Source organism: Corvus moneduloides, chromosome 2 (assembly GCF_009650955.1).
Source record: "Corvus moneduloides isolate bCorMon1 chromosome 2, bCorMon1.pri, whole genome shotgun sequence".
NCBI lineage: Eukaryota > Metazoa > Chordata > Aves > Passeriformes > Corvidae > Corvus > Corvus moneduloides.
In genome coordinates, this window is record NC_045477.1 from 42,622,205 (window position 1) to 42,628,204 (window position 6,000).

Below are 6,000 nucleotides of genomic sequence, written 5' to 3' on the forward strand. Positions count from 1 at the left end.
AAATTGGTCTGCAACCTTAGTGTGCATGGGGACAAAGACCTGCTGAGAGCTCTATTTGAGCTATAAGACCAGTGGTGTTTTTCGGTCGCTCTGTGATGACCATAAGAGGACTTTTTGTTTTTCCACAAATTCAGCTGAGCTCACCTGACTCTTGGCTCCAATCAGCCATCTTCAGCCCTAATGTTTTTTGGAAATATGTGCCTCCTCCCACCCCCCCACCAAAAAAAAAGACAAAAAACATGGTAGAGCAGTAAGAAGATAGTTAAAACTGAAAGCTCAAAGACTATATATATATATATAAAAATGTCATTTTCAGTGAGGTCACTGCTCACATGATTTGCTTCACCATGAAACTGTAATAGAGAAAGGACTCAGTTGATTTTTACATAGGTTGGCATTTTTACCAAGTTTGAGCTTGTCTAGCTGTGGCATTGGAAGGACTGTCTTTGTTTTCTTTGCTTTGTTTTCCTAAGAAGAACTTGGAAAAAGCTTTATGCTTCATCAAAAAAACCCCCAACAAACTCTCAAAAAAAGGAGAAACCCAAACCCAAAAACAAAACAAAAAAAAAAAAAAAAAAAAAAAAAAAAAAAAAGAAAAAAAAAGGAAAACCCAGTTCTGCTCCCTTCTAGTTTTTTTGACAATAAAATTGAAAGTTTATTCTCCTCCTTTGTCTGTCTGATCACATAGGATCTGGATGCTTCAGAGCGCCTGTTCTTTCTGCTGTCCTTATGAGTTACAGTAGTACTGTTATTCCTATGCTATTTTAGATGGAGAGCTAAAATTACCTCAGTGTTGTACTGATGATCCCAAGAAGGAGCAATGTTGTGGTAAGGGCTCTTCCCTTGGCAGAGCTTTGCTTTGGGGCCCCCAAACCAGGCCATAAATGCAATGGGGTTGAAACTTTTCACCTTAAATTCATTAGTGTGAAATCCTCCTGTTACACATTTCCTTTCATTTTGTCTTCACTGAGTTTAGCTTTGGAACAGTTTATGGGTGAAGGATGCCCAATACAGAAAACAGACATCTTTTTATTCTGCAGCTGTGGCTGCAAATCGATATTTATAGCGTCTGTAAATTGATAAAAGAGATATGGAAACCAGGTTCTTCTCTATTATTTCCATCCTCTCAGTAGGCCACTTAGTTATCAAAGGCTTGTACAGAGCTGCAATCTTTTCTTCCAGGAAATATGGCAGGCCTAACTCCTTTAGAAGAAGCCTTGAGGAAAACAAACATTTTTTTTCAGTAGTAACCCAGCATTAAGGAGTAGTACTTAGTTATACATCTGCTCTTGCTGGTTTGCAAGAACTGGTGCTTCTCAGCATGAATGTTGATGGAACCGTGACTCCTGTGTTCCCAGCCTCTGCTCATAATCAATGTTCTGTAGGATCTCCCAATTTTCCTTTAGTTGTAGGAGGTTACAGGGATAGGGAGAGCAAATTGTTGTGGCAATGTGTCTGTCGATGTACTCAAAGACTAAACAAGAAAGCCAGAACATTATTTGAAGTACCGGGACACTCATCTGTACTGCTCAACAGTTTTTTCCATGGCCCAGTTTGGTGGCATTTCAGCTACCTTACTCCTAGGTAAATGGAGAGGGCTGGTCCTAAGGAGATGTTCAGATGATCTGGTTAGACTCACTGGCTCCATGGTCTGAACCAATGCCCAGAACTTTTCAGATGGGCACTAGATACAGGCAGATTTTAAATGATTTCTCATATCTCAATCTGCAGCAGACCAAAGCTGGCCTCTGACCTCCAAGAGTAGCACACCAATGAGCAAGCTACTGCTTTTCCTCAACCCCCTGCATGAGCATCATGAATGGTCATACATTATGCACTAATGAATCTGCCTGGTCCTTCAGAGTAAGAGTAATGACTACACCAGTTCAATGTAATTCAACATCAGAGGAACCTTGTCTTGTTGACTTTTGTAGATTTCCTATAGGCAGAACAATGTTTTCCTCTGGCTTTGGAAGAAAACGTAGCACAGCAGATCCTACTGCAATTGAAATAATTGAAAAAGGGGTTGTGTCTTGAATGCTTGGAAGCCTTTGCAAGGATGCATCTTGAAACAAAACACTACAGGCAACTGTTGCGCTGCACAGGCAGAACCTCAGCAGGATGAGTAATTCCTTTGTTTTTTATACTACTCCACTTAAATGAAAAATCAACGTGCTACACAGGTGTTTTTTAGAAAATTCAATACAGTGAGTTTTAAGGCCTTGTTTCCTGTCTTAGCAGGGGTACAGTGATGATTTTCTACATGGTACCAATTATTGCATAAAGGTGAAAAAACCTAAGTACTGAAAAGAAACATTATATTTCTTTTCAGTATATTTTTATTATGATGGCTGAGAAAATGAAATGAAGACATTCCATGTGAATCTGAGGCAGAGTACGTAATTCCTACACTCATTCATGAGCAAAGCAAGACAATGATGAAGCATCATTCGTTACTAAATTTGTGCTTTCCACCGCTCAAAGCTGAAAGCAAATTTTCAGTTTGTTTGTAAACAAGCTTGTTAGGGTATACATTAAGTATATCTGTTGCTTCAGTTTTGCCTTTCATTAGTTTATCCATCAGGCCAACCTAAAAAGAAGAGGTCTAGTGAAGCCCCTGGACATTTAGTCTGCCAAGATAGCTGCTTGGCTTTTAGACAACTCCTTGATTTCTCAGTGTCCTCCCTGTTCACCATCTACTATACATCTGGACTCAAAAAAATTTATGCATCAAAAGATTTTGTGGACTTTCCATCCCAAGGCTGAATGAAGCTCTGAATAACCTGGTCTTGTGGAAGATTCCCTGCCCATGGCAAGAGGGTTGGAATGAGATGATATTTAAGATCCCTTCCAACCCAAACCTTTCTATGATTCTGTGATTTTACGCCTGCAACAAACTGAAATGCTACCTCTTTTTTCTCTGGTATTTCATAAAGTTGCTTCTACTTTTTTTCTTTTTCTTTCTATTTTTTATTTTTTCTGTGGGAACTAGGTAACATTCTTTCAGTTTTTGCTGTCGAAACCCCCGTTCTGATCTCGTTCTTAGATTCCGTAACAGGTCTACTTCTTTTTCTTCCAGATAGGAAACTGAAGCTGTTGCTAAATAAGCTACAACTTTTCTTAACATTTGTTGCTTTCCGATAACCCTGATAATCTCTGGGTTTATAAAGTGCATCTGTTGTTTTAGAACACTTGTTTATAAGGGGCCAGAACACAAAAGTACAAGTGTTGGCCATCATCCTTCCAGCTGTATGCCAGAACATCCTGCTTCACTAGCCCTAACAGAAAAAGTGAAAATATTCAGGGAGGCATTTTCAAATTATTTACTACAAGTTTGGAAACTTTTTATGCTTCCTGTGAAAATGTGTGGGATTGATTGATTTTGTTTTGTCCAAAGGAGCCACTACAGTTAACTGTGGGATAGCAACCATTTAATCTCTTATAGTGTGAAAGTGTGAATATCCTGTACACTCTTAAAGAGTGTAAAATACCTGGTGAATTACTTCTTTAGTAGGAATCTGGCTGTGAATTGACAATGTGTGAGCAGAACTAATCAAAATCTTTCCCATAAATTATCTGTTGACAATTAGTCCTTATGCCTGCCTGATGGCTGCTTCTGATATTCTTGTGTAAAATTATTGTCAGGAATAGAGTGATCCAAGTAGTGTTTTGAGTACACGAAACCAAAAGATCTTGTCTTCTGTGCTGATTTGTATCCCATGGCTGTTCTATTTTGGTGTCTCTCTCTGTGAGATCCAAGTGAAGCTTTCTCATGGGAAGTAAGTGGGGGAAAGGAGAGGAAGAAAAAGGAAATTCATTCCCCTTAGTTTTTCTAGCACTGATGACATCTTTAGTTCCTGCATCACCATACTGTTTACTTGGATGTTAATAGGTTCTTTCTTCTCTGCTTTGTCATCTGCTCAATGATCTGCTTGATCACTGCTACAAGTGTTGTATGTACAGATGTTTCTCAGGTGTTGACCTTTCCATAAAACAGGCTTGAAACTAGTCAGTGAACAGAAAAGCTAATGGTGAGAAAAGGGAGAAACATACAAATAGGGACAATGCAATTTCATGAAGGCCCCCAAGGGCCTTACCTGCCACAGCAGCCACAACACACAGATGTAGTCGCCTGGCTTCAAGAATACAATTGAGACAAAGCTGAAGGAGAGTGAATGAGGAAAGGTGGATGCCAAAAGGTGAGATTTGTGGTAGTGTTTAGTAGACTAAACCGGGAATGGCTAAACTGGCAGAGAGGGAGTGCCAAAGTGGCTGTATCCAGTAAACCACCTTTCTCCTTGACTTCCCTGCCACTATAGTCGGGAACATAAATGTAAAAAGTGTGTAAAAGGCTCACTGTGTGGGAGAAAAAGCCACTGCCTGACTTTTTGCAGAAGAGCTCTGCAATTAGAGCATTCTCTGGCAATATATATGTAGGTTAGATTCCTGAATTTCCTGGATGGATTTAAACCTCCTACTTCACAGTAGAGGGTCAAACTAAAGCATTTTGCTGAGTTGGAGAGAATTCTAGGCTAATGTTGGAACCAGATACCTCCATCATTCAGCTGAAAAGCTGTCTCTTGCATTCTAAGCAAAGAATCTGTCAGCTTGCTTGCTGTCAGCTGTTGCCTGTCTTCAGTAACACAACTTCGAGTACCTTCAGGAAGCTTAGTTTCCTGATAAGCCATAAACAAATAAACTGTACGTAGGAGACATGGGAAAAGTTGTCAAGTTCTTTTTCACATAAGCCCTTAATTCCTGCACTTTGGACAACTTAGTGCTTCTTTAGATTTCATGCTAGTTTTCTGCAAAACAATTTATCTGTGAGTGAGACTGAAGGTAGGAAAAAGTGACTATTCTTAGTTTTTTGAAAAAAAAAGTATGTCAAGCAAGTTTTCATCTATAAAACTGAAAATTTTCCAGAAGAAATAGAAATAGTTTTTTAAAAGCTAAAGATCATAGAAAGTGCACTGAAATTATTAAATTAGATTAAATAATATAACTTTTAAGGTTGGAATTACGGATAAAAAAACTAAACTGCCTCTATGTTTACCAGTCCCCTTTGCTTACACTATTTCTCCTTGGAGCTTTAGGCAATTTAATTTTCTTACTGACTACTTTAACTCTAGTGGGATACAGTGAGTTTCTGGGGTAACATGATTCCACCTCAGGGAGCATCTGTGACTAGAAGAACTTGCAACCAGCTGAACCCACTGCCCCTTAAAGTTAAGGCCTATGTAGGCAGATATAAATCTGTAATTATATCACTCAGGAAGACTAAACATTAAGAGATATTGTCCAGAACAACAGAATTGAGAGCAGTCAGGAGTACAACCAATGTCACCTAGACCTAAGTGCTGTTTACTAATTGTATTGCAAGTTGATATTCAGTATGCTGCATATCAGGTTTAATTATCCTGGTTGGTGTTTATAGTTAACATAAAGGATTTTTGGCACAACTCAGTGAAGGACTGTACAAGCACTGAATACCACAAAACAAATGCTTAGCAGGTGAAACCACAATGCCACCTGTAAGAATACATGCAATACTGTAGATGTTAAGCACATACAGTATACATATTCAGTACGTTACATACCTAGTTAGTCAAGGAAATTATATCTGATTATTGGCATGGCCATAGAAATACATGAAGAATTCTGCCTCTATACATACAAGTAACATCAGTATTAAAAACGTTAATTTAGCATTTGCTTTAGCTTCTTATCTTTGAAAATTATTTCTCCTGAAAAAAAAGTGTTTGTAAGATGATGAAAGACCACGTCTTCATAGCACTTCCATGAAGCCTGAATTATTTATTCTGTCAGATCTATAGAACTGGTGCGGTAGGTCTGTGACATGGAATCATAAGAAGACTATCTAAGGAATATAATTTTGCTAGCCTAGTCTGATCTTTGAGTTATTAGTGTCTATTGTAATGGGTCTTGCTGAGAACAGTGGTCTACTGAAACCATAAACTCATTTTTGTGAAGTTTTGTATC